This window comes from Vulpes lagopus, chromosome 21 (assembly GCF_018345385.1).
Source record: "Vulpes lagopus strain Blue_001 chromosome 21, ASM1834538v1, whole genome shotgun sequence".
Lineage (NCBI taxonomy): Eukaryota > Metazoa > Chordata > Mammalia > Carnivora > Canidae > Vulpes > Vulpes lagopus.
The window spans coordinates 33264823-33283569 of NC_054844.1; the positions used below are offsets into that span (position 1 = coordinate 33264823).

At 35.7% G+C, this 18747-nt stretch overlaps 1 protein-coding gene across 1 annotated transcript in view; it reads left to right on the forward strand.

Annotated features, from left to right (window-relative positions):
• Window positions 1-18747, forward strand: part of PDZRN4 (PDZ domain containing ring finger 4) — a 356417-nt gene that overhangs the window by 112605 nt on the left and 225065 nt on the right. The gene's annotated exons all lie outside the window — the stretch shown is intronic.

An 18747-nucleotide genomic window follows, 5' to 3' on the forward strand; every position in this document is an offset into this window, starting at 1 on the left:
ATAACTAATCTAAACCTTTTTCTGAACTGTTCCTATACTTGGTTTCACAGTGGAAAGTTTAAAAAAAAGGAACACCAAAATTTTCTGCAGTTAAAAGGCTTTTTATCTGGACTCCCATTTCTCAAATTTTTGCATGGGAGTCAGATTTTTCTTCTCTTATGTAGACTGTTAAATCATTAAGATTTGTTGAATCTCAGAGTGCTCCAGTTGGACACATATTTAATTTGTGAAGATATTTTAATTATTGGTTTTGACTTCAGATCCAAATTGATTCTAGATATTTTCTATCCCGGAATTAATTTATTTTATAATCCTCGGGTTTCTGAGGCTTAGATGGTATCCTTATAATCTTTCCTAATAGCAAATTATGCTTCATTATTCAGTAACAGAATTGCTATACTCTTTTACATGTTCTTAAAGAGTAGAACTTTCAGAGTGTATTTCCAAGTAATAAAATTATTTAATCTTATGGGAAACAACTATAAATAATCCTACTGTGCTTTTGCATTTTCAAATTGAGTTTGTTTTCAAAGCATATTTCACTGTATATTTGTGTTTCATGATAACAGACTCAGCAAATTTAGCTGCTGAAAGCCATTTAAGTATATTTATATATTGAGATCTTGCAGAATTTATATTTTTCATGTCTATAAAGCAAAATTATTTTTGATAGATAACACTATTATATGATGTGATGCTTTCATAAACAAAAGTATCTTTCAAAAATTGGTGCATATCACCATACCCTATTAAAAATGGACGTATGTATATGTTGTTATTTAATTGTTATATCTATTTTGACCTCTGAGTAACCTCTGCCAGCATTATTTCAAGAGAAAGCATACATCATTTACTAATTTATATATTCATTTACTTGTATCATGTTTTATGTATTATATGTTATTGTATCTTTATATGTACATTGCTAATATAGTCTAAAAAGACAAGTACTATATAAAATAAAAGCAATGTTACATTGCTTTTGCATGGCTCTTAACTACTGTTTGGATATATATTTTCTTTTATCTTCTTAAAACCTTTTGAAATAAGATTTATAATACTGTACATTTGTTTCAAAAAGACTGGGATACGGTAGCAATAAATGATATGCCAAAGTCACAAATTCTGATAAATTCAGTGCTAGAATTAACATACAGTTTTCCTGAATCACAATTCAATAATATTTCAAGTGCAGATTGTCAAAAGTAAGGATTAAAATAACTTTAACAGTTCCCTTTGAAGATGTGTGTGTGTGTATGTGTGTGTGCACATGCACATGTGTGTGTGTGCCTCTATAATATTTTTATGTGAAATGGTTCAATAAGCTGCCTGGCACATCCAGAAATGCCCCCAATTAAAATCAAACATATATTAGAAATATTTCACAATATGTAGGTTTTATTTTTTCCCTTGTGATCATTATCTCTTCTTTGAGAAATGGCCTCTAATAAAGATATTCATTTGGCCCCAGGATACGTGTACATTAAGGAAATAAAAACCTCAAGAGTTCTCCCTTCCCTATTATATCCATAAGATATTTGTCAAACATCCCTAGGGCCTTTCCCTTACTGGTCAGCTGTGCACAGAGATCATTATGAAAACTTCATGTAGTTTTACAGTATAACTTTGTGATCCTTCAGAGCCATTATATCTTCTAAGACTTCCTTGTGCTTTATTGAAAGCTTCAGGGAAAATAAATATGTCTTTCTAGACTCAGAACTTGAAATGACAGTGGACTCAAGAGATCAAGGTTATCAAAACACAAGTTCTGTGTTATGGCTTCTGTTTATCTGCAGGAAAGCTGCCAAGGTGAAAGGGGTTGTTGTTATTTTTAAAGTATTGAATTATCTGGAAGAGGAATTTCTTATCAGTATAGATTATTTTTGTTTCCAATTCTAAATGTTGACCTTATTTTTGATATCATCTCTGTCCTTTGACAGTTATTAGCTTATAGATGATTGTGGGGAAAATAACTCCCAAACTTGTACACCCAGGAGGTTATTGGGGATGTTTGGCTATGTGTTTGCTTTCAAAGAGAAAAAAAGAGAGGTGGAAATGAAGAGAAAGATCCTATTAAAATAAGACCTTCATACTCACCACATTTTAAAGTAAAAATGTTTACTCCCACAGATACTCAATATTTATTTTGTGGTTTCTTGTGTCTTTTGTTTACCAATGTATATATCCAAAGGAAAGGGTAAATACCCTGGTTTTCAAAGTATTACATTAATGGTATTTTGAGGATGATTTGTATGCAGTTCTTTTTAAAGGAAATATTTAAGAATGAAAGGATGCTATTGAAAATTATGTAATCTCTACACACCTCTTATAGACACTGAAATTATCCTATAGGTTGTGTTTTTATAGGATCAGTTTAATAATCCCGAAAGGAAGTTAAATCTATTTCACTCCTGCTGATTTTTGCACAGTGGTTTTGAAAAAAGTTCCTTATGAAGTTAAAAGTTACTTATAGATTCAGTGAGATAATGCAGCCTTATAGAACTATTTCCTGTCTACAGATTTTTCTAACTCTTAGTTTATCAGTTGTTCATTTTACCCTCCTCCTTCTATCTATAATGGATGATATCAGGTGCAACTGATCCAAGTGAACCTTCGTGTGTATCCTAAAGAATAAGCCACATGTTTAGAATACCTTATAAATTTTCCTCTCAAGAGGGTGCCATTTTAGGTCTGTGTTGATTTAGTTATAGGCCCTGGCTTATTTATGTGGATCAGTACAACATGCAGATAATTTTGTTTGTTGAAAATTTAAAAGCTACAAGCATTTAGCCCATGACATTGGCCTTAGTACTGAAAGTCAGTGAGCCATGATACATGTGATCTGAGGAATTATCCACTGGAAGCACATGAACCCATGGTGGGATAAAGACGGTCTTCAGGGAGACCTCCATGGCAGGTACAATTATTGCTCCAAGACTTCTATTTTCATAATGTTGTCAGCATTGGCCAGTAAATCAGTAAAACCACCAGTCAGACCATGCCCTTGGCAAAATATGATACGGCATAATTACAAAGGAGATTTTTAGAGAACACTCCCCAGAGTCCTTTGTGCTAAGTGCCTACGGGGGTTTTTTTCTGCTGGTCTATGATTTGATCATGGCCATACATGAATCTCCTTCCTCCAGACTTCCTTTATCTGTGGACTTTATTTTGAAATTTTTATATTAAGGCAATGACTGCATACAACCAATTATAAAAAATGCTGCTTATAAATAAAAACAGTGAAGAACCCACCTGTTTCCTCTGGAAATCTCACATTCAACTAGGTTTCAGTAAGATTTGATCTGGCTAATCACTCAATATATTATTATTTATTTAGGTGTTAGAGGAACCGTGGCTAATTTGTCATCATCCTGCTTAGTTGACAATAATGCTAATACTGACTATATGTAAACATTTGATTTAAAATATTGTTTCAAAGCTATGACACACATCTAGGGTCCTGCACGTACACCAAAGGCAAGAGGATGTGCTTTTGCTTTTCCAGATTAGCTTGTAGGAAACTTGGAGTTCTGGATAAGTTAGGTGGCAGATTCTTTATTATCACTCTAACCGTAGAAGTGACAGAGGACTTGGGAGGCTATATTACCACAGACATGCAAGTGCCTACTTTCACATTCTCTCATTTTGGCACCTATTATGGGTGGGACTCAAACTTGGCACTCAAAATTCTTATGCTCTAAGTAAGGACCATAGACCTATAAAGATATTAGAGTAGAGATATTTACAGAAAAACAATTTTCTTTTAAAAGATCAGAGCATACTTCACCAAAAGGGAAAAGTTCCATCTTAAGGACTTGCTGAGTCAAGAAGATGAGGAAAGTAATCCTGATAGCATAGTCCTGAAGCATGGGAGAGTATGCTATTGATATTGTTTTTGAGTTTACAAAATGTTTTCCAGTACATTGAATGCTTTAATATTTCACCAGCCTTGCATGACAAGTATTACATCAAGAGAAGTTAAATGTTTTATGCAGAGTCACCTAGATAATAAGTGTCAGAACTAGAATTTGAATGAACTAATTCCTTCATTTGCTCAAAACCACTTATTAGATATCAAAAGAAAGAAAAAAAAAACATTAGTTGCTAACTTCAAAGCAGTATTTCTCAAACATTTTTCATTATCACTCCACCAAAGGATCCTTTTTGGGCTTTTCCTAATTGCCCTCTCTCTAGGAAATCCTAATACGTCAGATATACTGCATTTCTGTTTTGTACTGTGGCTCTTTGGAGGGCCACAAACCATTGTAACACTGAGGAGGGCCACAAACCATTGTAACAGCTAAGAGTTTTTTTCATCTTTTCCCAAGGGATGAAGTTTTGCCCCCTTTGCTACCTACCCCACTACTTTCCCCACAGGAAATGCATGCTTTACAAATAGTCCACTAAGTGCTCAAAATATAAAAATTAATAGGATGTGGTCCTTTCTCTGAGTCACCTCAATAACTAATGGGTAAGAAGTATAAGCAAACAGATAATATCAGTGGAGAGTAGTGAATGCAACAACAGAAGAATGTACAAAGTCCAGTGACAGCACAAAAGAGGCTGTCTTCAGCTTTGGATGGGAGTGAGTAGAAGAGACTTCATGAACTCCCATCATGGTTAGGGCTAGTAGTATGAGAATGTGACTACAAGTAGAAAAATGAAGAAGGGCATTGCAGACCATCAAGAACCATATATTGAAAGACAAAAGGGCAGTGAAACAACATGGCCAGTTCCAAGGTCTGAGAAAACTAAGGAGGGGAGGGCTTGAGATGTGTTGGGACCATGTTATAAACCGGGAGCCTAAACTTTGTTGTGGAAGCCGTAGAAGGGTGACATGATCAGTTTTGTGTCTTAAGAAGATCACATGGAGTCAACCCGGGTGGCTCAGCGGTTTAGCGCCGTCTTCAGTCCAGGGCCTGATCCCGGAGACCTGGGATCAAGTCCCACGTCAGGCTCCCTGCATGGAGCCTGCTTCTCCCTTTGCCTGTGTCTCTGCCTCTCTCTCTTTCTCTCTCCTCTGTGTGTGTGTGTGTGTGTGTGTGTATGTGTTTCTCATTTTTTTCTTATCAAAAATATTTAATAAAAAGATCACATGGGTGTTTCACTTCCCTGTTCAAGGTGGCTGAGGAAAGCCAGCAAGTTTCTCTATTCTCCCTCCTGCCAAAATCCTATTGAAATTGCATATACACTCAAAACCTTGCTGCATCATTGGAAACCTGGAAAGATGCCATTAATAAACCAGAAATGGTTTTGGAAGAAAATTTTGGGAGATTTGGGAACGTAAATAAATTAAAGCACTAGGACAGTTCCTGACATAGAAAAGGCATTAAAATTAGCTATTATTTAATGGGAACAGCTAAGAAGCCATAGTTAGAGCAAAACAAGATGAGATTCTTAACGCAAGGCCGGAAGTAGGGTGGGGCGGGTGTCAGGGCAGATTAAAAAACAATTGTATTGTGGGCACCTGGGTGGTCAGTCAGTTAGACATCTAACTCTTGTTTTCAGATCAGGTCATGATCTCAGGGTTGTGAGATAGAGCCCCAAGTCGAGCTCTGCCTGGTGGAGTCTGTTTGAGATTCTCTCTCCCTCTTCCTCTGCTGCTCCCCCTCATACATTCTCTCTAAAAATAAATAAATAAAATTATAAAAACAAACAAATTGTATTGTACCATATCAGCTCACACAGTCTGGGAACTCACATATATTGTCCTTTATGTCACATTTCTTCCACAACAGCCTTTTCATAATACCTTACAGATCCTCTCCTGGTTACATATGACAATATCATTGGTCAATTTGTAGTTATACTAATAAATAAAAATAAAATAATAATTGTGACCTAATTGCCTACCAAAGGCCTCACTTGTAATCATGTTGGGAGTTAGGACTTCACCTTACGAACACAGAAGAGACACAAACACTGAGGCGATAGTGATTCTTAACAACATTTCTTAAAAGGAGTTTTTTGCATAAAAATGGACAGTATTCCCCAATTTTTTTTTAATATTAAAATCATGATTTCGGTTTACCTTTCTTTAAGCTAGAATTCAAGACTATTCCTGGCCCATGTGTAATGTATATACTTTTGGAGAATGGAAAAAGTAAGGCATTAATATTGATTATCCGACTGCTATGTGCCAAACCCTATGCTGGGGTCCTCTCCATAACTTCTATTTCATCCTCAGCATTGGGATATCACATGTCAGATAAGGAACCTGAGATTTGAAGATTTGTAATTCTCATTTCTTGTGTATCATAGTATTTCTATGTACAAGAGAAAAATGCTTACCTTTAACACTAGCAGTTCAAAACAGTGAATCATTTGTGAATTAGATTATAATGTCAGAAACAAGAAATCTCAGGAAGGAATATCAAAGGTGAAATCCTGAGGCAATCTTAAATTCCAACACAAGAACAAGAAATGAATCCCATATTGTCAATTTGTCCTTATAAATGCGGGAAAGCCGAGGCTTAGATAATGTCAAACCACAAATAATCTGAGACTAGATCAGATTCATTTGTGATTTTAAAAGTTTGAGAGTGGATGTTGGTGTCCTAAGAAGATCATGTGCTTATATTTGAATATTTAAGTGACAAATATTCTAGAAACGATTTTCAAAGAGAGTTTACCTGGTGAAATTAGATTCATATTCTCTTCCTTTTTATACTTCATACAATATCCTGGGAATAAAGAACTCTATTCATTATTTGGTTTCTAAAAATACTGTTATACAGAATGTGACTTATCACACCCATGGGTAGGGTTATAATGAAGTATTTCAAGGCATTTTATTTATTTTTTATTTTTTTTCAAGGCATTTTATGTTCACATTTCAATTTGGAAAAAGAAAATCTTTTTTGTTTAAACTGTACCTAAAAATCCAGATAGATTAAACACCTAAATTTAAATGCAACACTCTTCTTAAAAACAATACTATCCAAGTACTAGAAGGAAACATGGGATATGATGTTTTACGTCTTTGAATAGAGAAGTCCTCCTTAAGCACCATAAGAAATCCAAACTAAAGTTTGAAAATGAAAAAAAATAAGCAAAATTAAAGTTAAAAGTATAATTGAAAGAAAAAAATATATGTAATTGAAATATTGGCAACATAAGTAACATATAAGGTTAGTATACCTAATATGCAAAGAGCTGATACAAATAAATATTGAAAAGTTGAACAATCCCATTGAAAAATAAGCCAAGGCTAGATCAGATAATAGTGAATGATGGTAAACATATTTTTAAAAACTCTCATACTAATGATAAAATAAATGCAAATTATTAGTTATGCAGCCAACAAAAATGAAAAAGAATGACAATATTCAACATGGTTGAAGATGGAAAGATAAAATCAGCTTTCTCTTTTCACTATTTGAGAAACTATGAGGAATTTCCATATAAGCATGCGTGTTAGATATATTATTAAAACTTGAATATCATAAATGTCTACCTGTGGATTAAAAATAATAAAGTGATGATGGGCTTTACATGTTAACAGTACCTAGAATTTTTTAAAGATCATGTCATGCTCTTAACCTCATCTTCCTTTTCCTCACCTTGTGACTTGCTGTATTAAAGAGCTCTATTCAGTCGCTCTTAACCCTTCCAGACTTGCAGTGAGTATTTAGCCTGGATCATAGTTACATTTGCAACCACCATCCCCAGGACCTAAGTGCATTATAACTGCATTGATGGTTCCATTATCACAGCTTGACCATGCCAGGCTTTATATGGTTGCTAAGTAATCAGTGTCAATTGTTGCTCTTGAGGATGAAGGACAAAATATTTCTTTAGATAAAAGGAAAGCTTTATGAAAAAGCAAAGGCTACCTTTTTTCCACTGTATCCTATTTCTAAAACACTACCATGTTTTAATATTTTATTCATGAGACACATTCTTAAAAGTGTTCAGTCACTTCTTTGGTAACTTTACCTTGGAAACCATTTTCATTTAGGGCAAAGGATTCTAACAAACATAAAAGGGTCTTTTGCATGTTCATAGAGTTCATATAGGATTAGGGGAAATATACAGATCTAATGTTGAATCTCATGAGCATATGACTGTTCTGCTACCAACTTCCTCTGATCTGGAATGTAAATTAGGCCTCCCGCTAATAATATATTTAGTTCAGCATGCATAACAACTATTAAAAAATCTTTTTCATAACTGCAAAATTTCTTATTGCACCAAATCATCAAAAATAGATGAAAGCATCGAACAGTTTGAATATCCTTGTCAACAATTTAGGATGCTATATGATTTTACTCAAAAACTAATACTCCAGTACCCTATCGTATAGCTTAATTTGGGTTCAGTGAATCTGTGAAAAATCACACCAGGCAACAAATATGTATACTAAGTCTGATGTACTATGCTATAGGCAAGGAGGGATTTGAAAAAAAAAAAAAGGCAAGACCCTTGTTACATGGGGAAATTATATTCTTGCCTGTGAAAGGTCATTAGCAATACCCAGGATATTATGCTTGTTTGGCATAGGGGGTAGGGCAGTAGTGTGTGCTGGAATTTTCAGCACACACATTTTAAGAAAACTTGTCTGGCTTCAGTAAGGTCAGGTGGGCCTGTAATTTTAAAGGTCCACAAGGCGATCCTGATGTGTATGTTGGGTTGAGAACTACTTCCTTCAAGTATATGAAGACTGAAATATTAGGTATCACTGTGAAGGAATTAGAATGATATACATCAAGCCTTTAGCACTTCAGGGTTGACCTCCCAGTTTACTGCCTTGTTTATAGAAAACGAGATATCCTCATAAAATGTCAGAATTCAGTGTTCCTCTGGAATTGAGTACAACCAACATTCAGATATTAAAATATGGATGAGTCATCCTTGATTTGTCGTGCTTGTTATATGGCTTATTAATATCTATAGAAACAGAAGATTTGTACTAAGTATACACGTTTGCTCATTTGACAGACTCAAAGGTATAGAGTAGAATTTAAAAGAAAATCTATTAGAAAATGATTATGTTCATTACAAAGGAATATTTAGCTCTATAAAAAGCTATTGCATTTTCTTTTAAACATAGTACATATAGAAATATTTTATTTGAAAAAAAAGCCATTTTTACTTTTATTTTAAAGAAAACATTTACTGCCGCTGATTTGGCTTCATGCTTTTTATGGCCACCAGTCAGCTAAGTGAGAAGAAAAGCGTGGGTTGCTCTTGAAACTGAAATCAGATTTCCCTCAATCAGTGTTAGGGTTCTTTTTCTACCATGTCCAGATACTAAAAATGTAAATAGTATTACTTTAAATACATTTGTACAGTGAATTTCATTTGTTCAAAGTATCTTCAGGAATATGATATTTCATTTGCTTTTTAAAACTTTTTATGAGTAGTTTCATATCTATAGTCAGTGTTCCTCTTATGCCAAATGCTTTTATGGAAAAAAACACGCACATTTTACATTTCTCTGTGGCAAAAAAAGAACCTCCAAATTACTCCACTGAACTTGGCCAAGGTTGGGTTTATTCTTTTAGCAAATCCAGGTCTTGTAGCATTTTTATCTGCCTGCCTATAAATATGTTGCCTGCCTGTGCATACTCTATGCCTCAGGCCAGGCATGTGGCCTCCTTCTTTTCATCTCTGTGTTCTATTCTTGAACATTTTTACTCCTACGGCCTCTAGATGCTGTGACTCCAGTGTCTTTTAGTGCCAAATCACACTGCTTTCCTTAGTGTTAGATCCAGAAATCCTGACTGCCCATTCGGCATCTCCAAGTGGACATTCCATAGTCAAAATAAATTCAGGCTATTGAAGATGAAACTTACATTCCAGACTTTTCCTTTCTCTTATGTTATGCATTTAGGTGGACCAGACCAGTCACACCCACCTCCAAATCATAAATGTGAAAATCATCCTATTGGTTAAGGATCCCAATCCTTAAATGCCAGTTTTATCCCCCATCTCATATTCAACATTGACTCCTGAACCTTTCTTAAGTCTGTCCTTTCTTCATTCATTCTCGTTGTGTTTTTATATTAATTCCCCCCATCAGCAGCCTTCATCTGGTATAAAAGATTCAAAATTTTCCTTCCCAACTCCAGTGTTCCACCCTAACAACCCCCTATAATGATCATTATAAAATGTAGATGTACTTTGGTGATTACCTTGCTTAAATTAAAGAGTCCTTAGTACCTTAGGCAATGTTCCAACTCCTGAGCTGGTCTTGCTCATAGGTCCATCTTATCTCCAGGGAGTTTTAGTACTGGCGAGACCTATGTGCATTTTTGACTCTGCCTGGACCTTGGCTCATTCTGTTCCATATGCTGAAAAGGCTTCTTCTCTTTTACTCTCTCTGTTTGTCCTTACTTATTAGAAAAAGTACTTTGAGCCCACTTGTTACTTCTTGTCCCAGAAATCACCATCTGTTTTCCTCTAAATTGAGGCCTTAGAATCAGGAAAATCATGATAACAAATCACCATACAGCATAAATAGTACAAGTTAAGGCTGTAGAAAATGCTGTGGTAACATAGTCAAGGAAGTGATTATCTCTTGAGTAGTGAGAGACTTTCACCCAAGAAGTGACATTTTAACTAAATCTTCAATGTTGAATGCGAATATTCCAAGTAGAGAGAAAGCAAATGATGTTCCATACATAAACAAAGATTTCAACTTCCAAAAGAATGTGGAATATTTGGGAAGACTGAAAGCTTGTGTGGTTATGATGCTGTGTTTCGTAAAGGTCTTGTTTATCCTTATTTTACTTTTCTTTTTCCTGAGTAAGATTATTTTTGTTTATATTTTCTCCATTCGGATTCTCCCAATATTGAGACATCCAGACTCTTCATTGCATGTGTGTGTGTGTGTGTGTGTGTGTGTGTGTGTGTGTGTGTTTCTTTCACATTTTATCTAAGTTTCCTGTGGTACTAGTCCAGCCTGAGTCTTCTGGAAAGGAATAAAGTGCTTCTTGAGAGATTTTAGAGTTTAGATATTACATGAAAAAAAAATTTGAAAACTAACTTTAAGTCTTTAAGAATGGTAGTGCATGCAGGCAGAGGTCACATGGGGGAAAATGTGACTCTCATTGGCTTGGTATACAGTGGTATATACCAAACCTGGGCTGTACTCCTGAGCATTCAGGAGAATTCATTGGTACATGGTTTTTCACTTCATTCTGAACTTCACTCTGTTATATTATCCATATTTTCAATCTGAAAGCATATGAAGCCAAACCTACAGGAAACAAGTGAGCATATATTTCATTGTGAAGTGACATTTTATGAACTCTATGTGTTCTTGTTCTCATGCATGCCTACTTCATAACAATGAAAACCTCTTCTGCCAACCAGTATATAAAATTCAGTTTAGTTTATTCTTTCTACTGTCACTATCATGATAGTGAAAAAGCCAAATGACATTTGATTTTTTCCATTCTTGTTTATTATATTTGATCCACACCACTGGCATCTGACCTTTGAATTAAATGAAGATGTGTACGAAAGATATGGGAGCAAATGGAAATTATGACCCTTTATTTGAAGTAAAATGAAACAATGACATAAACATAAAGATTTCAATATTATTTATCATCATTTGATATTTCAGCTTAGTTAATGAAGAACTATAATTCTTGTGCTATTCTTCATTTAATAAATTGTAAATGAAGTTTTGACGTGAATAAGTTTTTAGCACTGGGAAAATTAGGGATCATCTGGTGATAGACTTTATTACAATACTATGTAAGAGTTGTACAACACAGAGATTATTCTGAAACCATATGAAGAACTATTTAGGTAGCTTGCCCTCATATCAAGATATCGTACTCATTTATATTGCATTACAAATTGTTTTTCTTTTGTCATCGTTCTTGCTTTTTGGATTTGAAAGGTAGAAAAGTCCTGGTCAGAACTTAAATTTGCAACCCAACATAAATCAAAGCTCCATTCCCCAGTCTGAAAGCTCCTACCCCCACCTTCACTCCCAGTGACCCTGTGAATGTAATCTTTTCACAGTGAACCTTGAATCTGGTCTAGACAGCATGTGACTTATGAAGTGAGGTAGGGTGAGGTGTCCAGGGAGAGAGGCAAATCCTTCAGAAATGAGTCTCAAAATAATGTATTTTCTTTCTTGGAGCCCTAAAATAGGTAGAGCTCTAACCCATTTCCTTTTTCATAAGCTGTTTACTCAGATTTGGATGCTTTCCCTTTCTTCCAATATTCATGCCTAGTGTTCATAATCCATTATTATAGTGTTTCCATTTTTCATTTATTGACCTCTCTGGTTTAGAGGACAAGTCGATATAAATAAAGAATTTGAGGTAAGACTGAAGTGTGAATTAAAAGAAGCAACAAGTAAAAGAGCCTCCCTTCTTCTTAATAGTTTGAATGGTGCTTTTATTGAATACATAGTAGTTACCATGAGGAAATAATATAGGAAACATTTCTAATGAGAAGTTCTGGAGGTTGGTATGATTACTGGAGGAAAAAGGTAAAAAATAGAAACTGTAGTCCAGGATGGTAAATTCCCTGGAAGGAGAGACTATATGTGAATAATATTCATTTTGACTTATGAAAGTAATTCGAATGTCAATTTCGAGAGTATTTCAACTGTAGGACATCAATGAAAGTGATTCAGTCAAAAGAGCACCTATATTTGTATGGCTCATAAGATCTCTAATACTCTACCTTTATTTAAGTTGTTAGTACTTTTAAACAATTTAATCTGGTTGGGTCCTAAAGAAGAGATTGAAATCTTACTCCTCATGGCACCCAGGGATCCAAGTTTGGTAGTGTCATTTTAAATTCTGGTTCCTTCCGTCATTCGTGAAGATTCATTCATTTGCCAGAAGCACCAGGTTCCACCTGGTGCTAATTCTCTCCAGTCTTTCTTTATTGTGTGCTCTCTTCCTCCAACATCTAAGAGCCAAAGCAGAAGCAGTGATCATCTTACTAGTGGAAAATTTTAATCATCCAATGCCCAATATCATTTCATTTTTTATTTAGGGACTAGAGGGTGGGAGTAGGGAGAGTGGAGATTTTCTTTTGAGAAGCAAAAGCAAAGCAGAACAAACAAAAATACCTGTGAGAGTTATCCTATTGTCCTTAGTTGGCCAGTAAAATGTTTGTCTAGTGTTTTCCTTGTGACACTTTTAAACAGCTATTTATAAGGTCTGGGCTAGTGCTTCTTCTTTCTTCTCTGATTCCACACATTGCGAGAATCAAACATTAACATTAGAAACAATATCTTACTATTAGATTTTCAACCATGTTCACCATTTTCAACCACTCATTTATCTAAATCTGGAAGAAGATAGTAGCAGGTGGGTGCAAGATGTTCACATAGGTTTGTGGGCTTAAAAAACTTTACACGTTAATTTTGATGTTCCCCAAGGAGCCAGGTATAACCCTTTACCCTTCTCTTTGCCCTCTCCCTTAAAGCAACAAGTGGTATAGTCACTTATGTATTTTTCATGAAAATGCTTACCAAATAAATATTTATTGGAGAAAACATTTAAAAACAATTTTTAAAGTTAAGATAATTACAGGAAAACCATTGTTTAGGTGGCTTATTAATTGCCTAGATTTGCGTACCAGGGGTAGTTTTCAAAGAATAACCAAAATAAGCTGGAGTTTAGTGTATTTTTCTTCATTGTTTTTCCCTTTTCTTTTAGAGATTTTATTTATTTTGAGAGGAGAAAATGCACACTCATGCACACATGAGTGCAGGAGCAGAGGGAGAGAGAATCTCAAGCAGACTCCCCACTGAGTGTAGAGCCCAAAGCACGGCTCACTCCCACAACCCAGAGATCATGACCTGAGCTGAGATCAAGAGTCAGATGCTTAACTGACTGAGCCACCCAGGTGGCACCTTCATTGTTTTTTCCTATAGACTTGCTTATGTGATAATCCATATACACTTCTATATAGTATGCTTTCACCATGATTACTCAATCAAGAATCATTTTCAAATTATAATAAATGTTAAATTTAAAAATCAAATCAACATTTAATAGCTACTGTCATGATTAGGAAGGACACAAGCTTATTATGAAAGGGGAGGGATGCCTGGGTGGGCTCAGTCAGTTAAGCAACCGACTCTTGGTTTCAGCTCAGATCATGATCTCACGGTCTTGAGATCAAGCCCCGCATTGGGCTCCAAGCTGGATCTTGGGTTCCACCCTGGGGATGAAGACTACTTAAAAAAATAAATAGAGGGAAAATGACAAAGAAAATTAAAACCATCCATGATCCTAAGACCCAAAGAGAAATCAGTATTAACGTTTTGATGTCCTCCTTGAGCTGCTGCATATGCCAAGTCTCCCAGTAAGTCACTGTGGTGTGATGCAGGGACTCAGTAGCCACATAACCCCACAGTGTTCTCAACCTCTCCTTTTCCCCACCAGCCAGGAAATTGGTATCAAGTTTTCCTTTCTGTACTTTGTGTAACAAAAACAGCAGAGGTATTGATTATGCTTTCTCAAACTCTGCATGCCCAGATTCTGATGACTCTTTCCATCACCTCCCCGCTTGCTTCTATTTGAGGATTACAAGCTTTGGTAGGAAAAACATATCAGAAAAGTAGGGAAACCTCTAATGGGGAAGTCTTTTATTGTTCTGGTTCTATCACTTCAAACTTTGTGATGCTGAGTAGATGATTACCTTCCTGAAGTTTATGTCCACAGTCATTACTTAATTTCTAAAATGGCTTGTGAGAATTGACATGGAAACGCATGTCAAGTTCTTTGCACAGTGCTTCTTGGAAAATATTAAGTAACTTCTTCATGCCAGGACCTGGTTTGGGCCCTCTAATTTATGTTATGTGATTAATTTCTGAGAACAATGATGGCCAAGAATAAGCATATGGATTTTTATGTGTAAATTGGATACCCTAGACTTCACCATTCTATGAGTGCAAATGAGACCACAGTCACATTAATACCTTCTTCCAGCAGCACTCATTCACAGACAATTCAAAATTGTCCTGGTTCTTCTACAACCCTACAGAGGGATGTTGGAAGTTTTATTCATGTTCTGCTCTTCCACGTGTCTTTGATGCCTTCTGTGGAAATATGTGTACCCCTCTGTGGAGGCCATCATAGCAAACACCCAGAGTGCTCCCATTGACGACGGGCAGATTGGCTTTTGCAGAGTGGAGGAAGAGAAGGGGAGCCTGTGATCTACTGTCACTCGGTGATGAGCTAGATCTCCTAGGCCTGGGTTCACTGTGCTGTGGCCATAGTCTCACAGTCCCATCTGAATACAGTTCCTCCCCCTCATTCTGCACAAACTGCTTGCCCTAGAGCCACTCAAAACTAGCCGATGCCCCTCCTCCATCCCCACATCTACTGTCTTTCCTCAAAGCTATAGCACAAACCTCTTTCCTCTTGCTTCCATCCAGAGGCAAAAGCCCACTAGCATACAGACCCTCCCATGAATCACTAGCCCATCAGTTCCACAGTTAGCTAGAGTTTACATTGCTGTTCTTTTTTTTTTTTTTTTCCTCAGGATACACTTGTTCATTCAGAGACAGAAACTGAGGCTGACCTTAATTATGAAATATGCATAAAGGTAGAAACAACACATTCATCTCAGTTGCAACCCTGCAGCTCATTTGTAGAAATAGTCGGGGCCCTGCTTTTTAATCTTACAGTGGCCATGCCCTTTTCTGCAAAAAGAGCCTATCCATCTCTAATGCTTCTCTGGGTTGGCCCCTCCTGTTGCTTTCCAGTAGCCAGCAGCTGTGCAGCATGGCTTTAGACTGTGCTCCTGCACATCCTTAGGCATTTACTCTGCCTCCTGGGCTTGCAGCCTCCCGCTCTTGCTTGTTGAACAGCTGCCATCCTGGTGCCTGCTGTTAGCCATCTTCAGCACCATCCCACCTGCGGGCGGAGGTAGAGAGAACATAATTTCAGCACTAGGGCCTTGGCTGAGTTCCAGGTACTCACTGGTGGGCTTGCCATACCACCTCACATTTCCTGTGGCTCAAAGGAAATTCAGAGGCCACAGGAACCCAGACCTGGGGCATGCTACACTTTTCTTAGCTGGGCCAATGGAGCAAAATCAGATACAGTGCTGACACTACACTGTCATTTCACCTCCCATAATGTGTGCTGACTCAGTAGATTCCGTTTTTTCTCATCCCATCTGTCTATGAATGTTCAAATTTCTTGTTGCTGAGAACTCAGGTATGCTTATCAGTTTTTTATCTTAAATATTAAGGAGAAGCTCTGTTATCCAGGATATTGGGGAATGGAGGGTATCAGTTAGGCAGAAACACCATTTGTGTCATCTTGAAGTGTCTCCTTATCACTCATTGCTTTCCTTTAGCGACCAGTAACTGGGAACATGGTTAGAAGGGAGCAGTGCATGTTTCCAGCAGACCTCAGGCTGGCCTGCAATAATCAGAGACAAGCAGATGTCAACAGTGAGATCGTGGACTCTGTATAGTTTTTACAGATTGAACATGCAAAAATTTCATTAAGTAGGAATTGAGAACACAAAGGAGGAATCTCATCTCTCCCTTTGAATGACAGTCTGTGAAAAAAAATTCATTAGATTACATGAATAAAGTTCATTAGGATAAATGACCATAAAACTATAGAATTGTCAATATCCCATATAAAAAATTAATGGTTATCTCTAGGGGATGCAATCATATGTAACTTTTTATTTTTTTGTTTGCATTGTCTAGCACTTCTACAATAAATATATATAACTTGTATAATAAAAAATAAATATATCTTACAATTTTTACAAGTTTAAATAATCATATCCCCAAAATCCCTAAGAATAAAAAAATATTCACTTTTCAGTATGTCTTTCCAAAATTTTTCTTACATACTAGAAAATTCAATATAAGCTAAACACAACAGATGAAAAACTCTGATGTGCACTTTTAAAAATCAAGAGTTGGCTGTCTATGTCACAAGTGCTGGACTATGCAGATAAACAATAAATTGCCCTCCAGTGTTTGAGTTTTCCATCTGCTCTCTTACTAAATTAGGTCAATCATCAGAAAGCCATGTGCCTGGACCACCTCACCTCAGGAGCACAGAAACACTTTCACTGAGTTATGATTTAGTGGTGTATTTTCTGCTTCTAACCATAGAATCATTGTAACAATGTCTCTGAGTCCAGTGTTAATACCATGACTTAAAATATTGCCCAGACTCATTGTTCTTTATACACAGCCTTACATTAAAAAATCTCATTTGTGACATTATTTCCAGGAAACAGTTTGTTTCCATACACAGATTTTGTGTGTACTTTCTTATGGCAAAAATAAAGCTACCTGATCCAAACCTCCTATGCTTTAATTCCTAGAAATTTAAGTCAGATTCACTGCTCACTTAGTAATCTGTATATTCATTTAACTAATAGCACCTTCTCCTTTGCTTTCTTTGCCCCTTGTTTTGGTTTTGGTTCTTTGAATGGAATCTAATCTGTTTTGATCACTGTAATTTAAATAAATAGACTGCCATATTTTCTTAGTAGATAAATATATAACAAGACGGTGATCACATGTATAAATGTGACATTAATCTTCAGTTTAACAGAGATGATCATCACATCACCAAGAATATTTTAGTATTATTATAATTTTCTAATTTGAATAAATATATTGGGGTTGCTGGTTGGAAAGCTTATAATTTTACCTTCATGTGGGTGGATATGGCTGTAATGCCTTTTCATCCCACAAGAGTATCTGAACTTACATATTTAAAACTAGTTCTTCAGTGCACACCTCAGGGGTTAGTCCACCAATGATGTCATTCATCAAAGCTTTTTGTACCTAGACATTGAGGATTGCCTTTTGGGAAGTTTTAGACTCATACAGCAACATACTCCAAACTGTATAGCTGAAGCTCATTCTATACATTAAATGCATTTGTGAAATGTTGAATAAAGATTAATGTTGGAAATGTTGACTCTATTCAAATCATTAGAAACATCTTTACTTAAAGGAGCCCCACCCACATCTTATCATTTTCTTTTTTATATTTTTATGAATCTTGAAAATAGTTCTCTCCTGCGTTGTTAGCATACTGAAAAATATAGCAGAGGGCAAATAAGGCCAATCTGGCAAAGAAATGTATTTCCCCATTCAACTCCATCTGACTGGTGATGAAGATGGCTAGATTAGTGGTTGTATTACTTTTGTTTTGGACTTTCTGGATCTTATCACAATATTGCATTTCTTTTAAGTCCAGAAGGATAAAGCTCTGCCCCCAAGGTTTGTATCTTAGTTGCAGCTTTAAATTGACAGGAGGACTGTGTTGGAACAATCTTCTATGGATAGAGTATGACTTAAAGGAAACATCTAAATAAAATAATTCCTCATTGTTATTGGAATGAAAGATCAAAGTCAATTTTTAAAATAAAAATATTTTAGCTTCTTAGTATTATATGAAAATATTGAGCCCATTCTTGAAATTTACATAAGACCTTTAGTTGAGTTTGATAGGCATTTTAAAATGCATGTGATAAAGGAACAATAAAATAGAATAAAGTATAAAAGTAATGAAGCTATTGAAATTGAATGCTCCTAAGGTAAACAGAAGATGAAAAAGTAATATTTTTTGCCAGATGAAGAGATAGGCTTTCTTATTGTATTGTTCAGGCAAATAAAAGCAAGAAATAATCAGAGCCATGCTGTAGAATAAGAAAAGTAAGATAAATTTTCATATAAATTGAAATGATAATATATTTTAAATCAGTCATAAAATTATTTATTATCCAAAAATATGTACTAATACAGTAACAAATGCTGTAGTT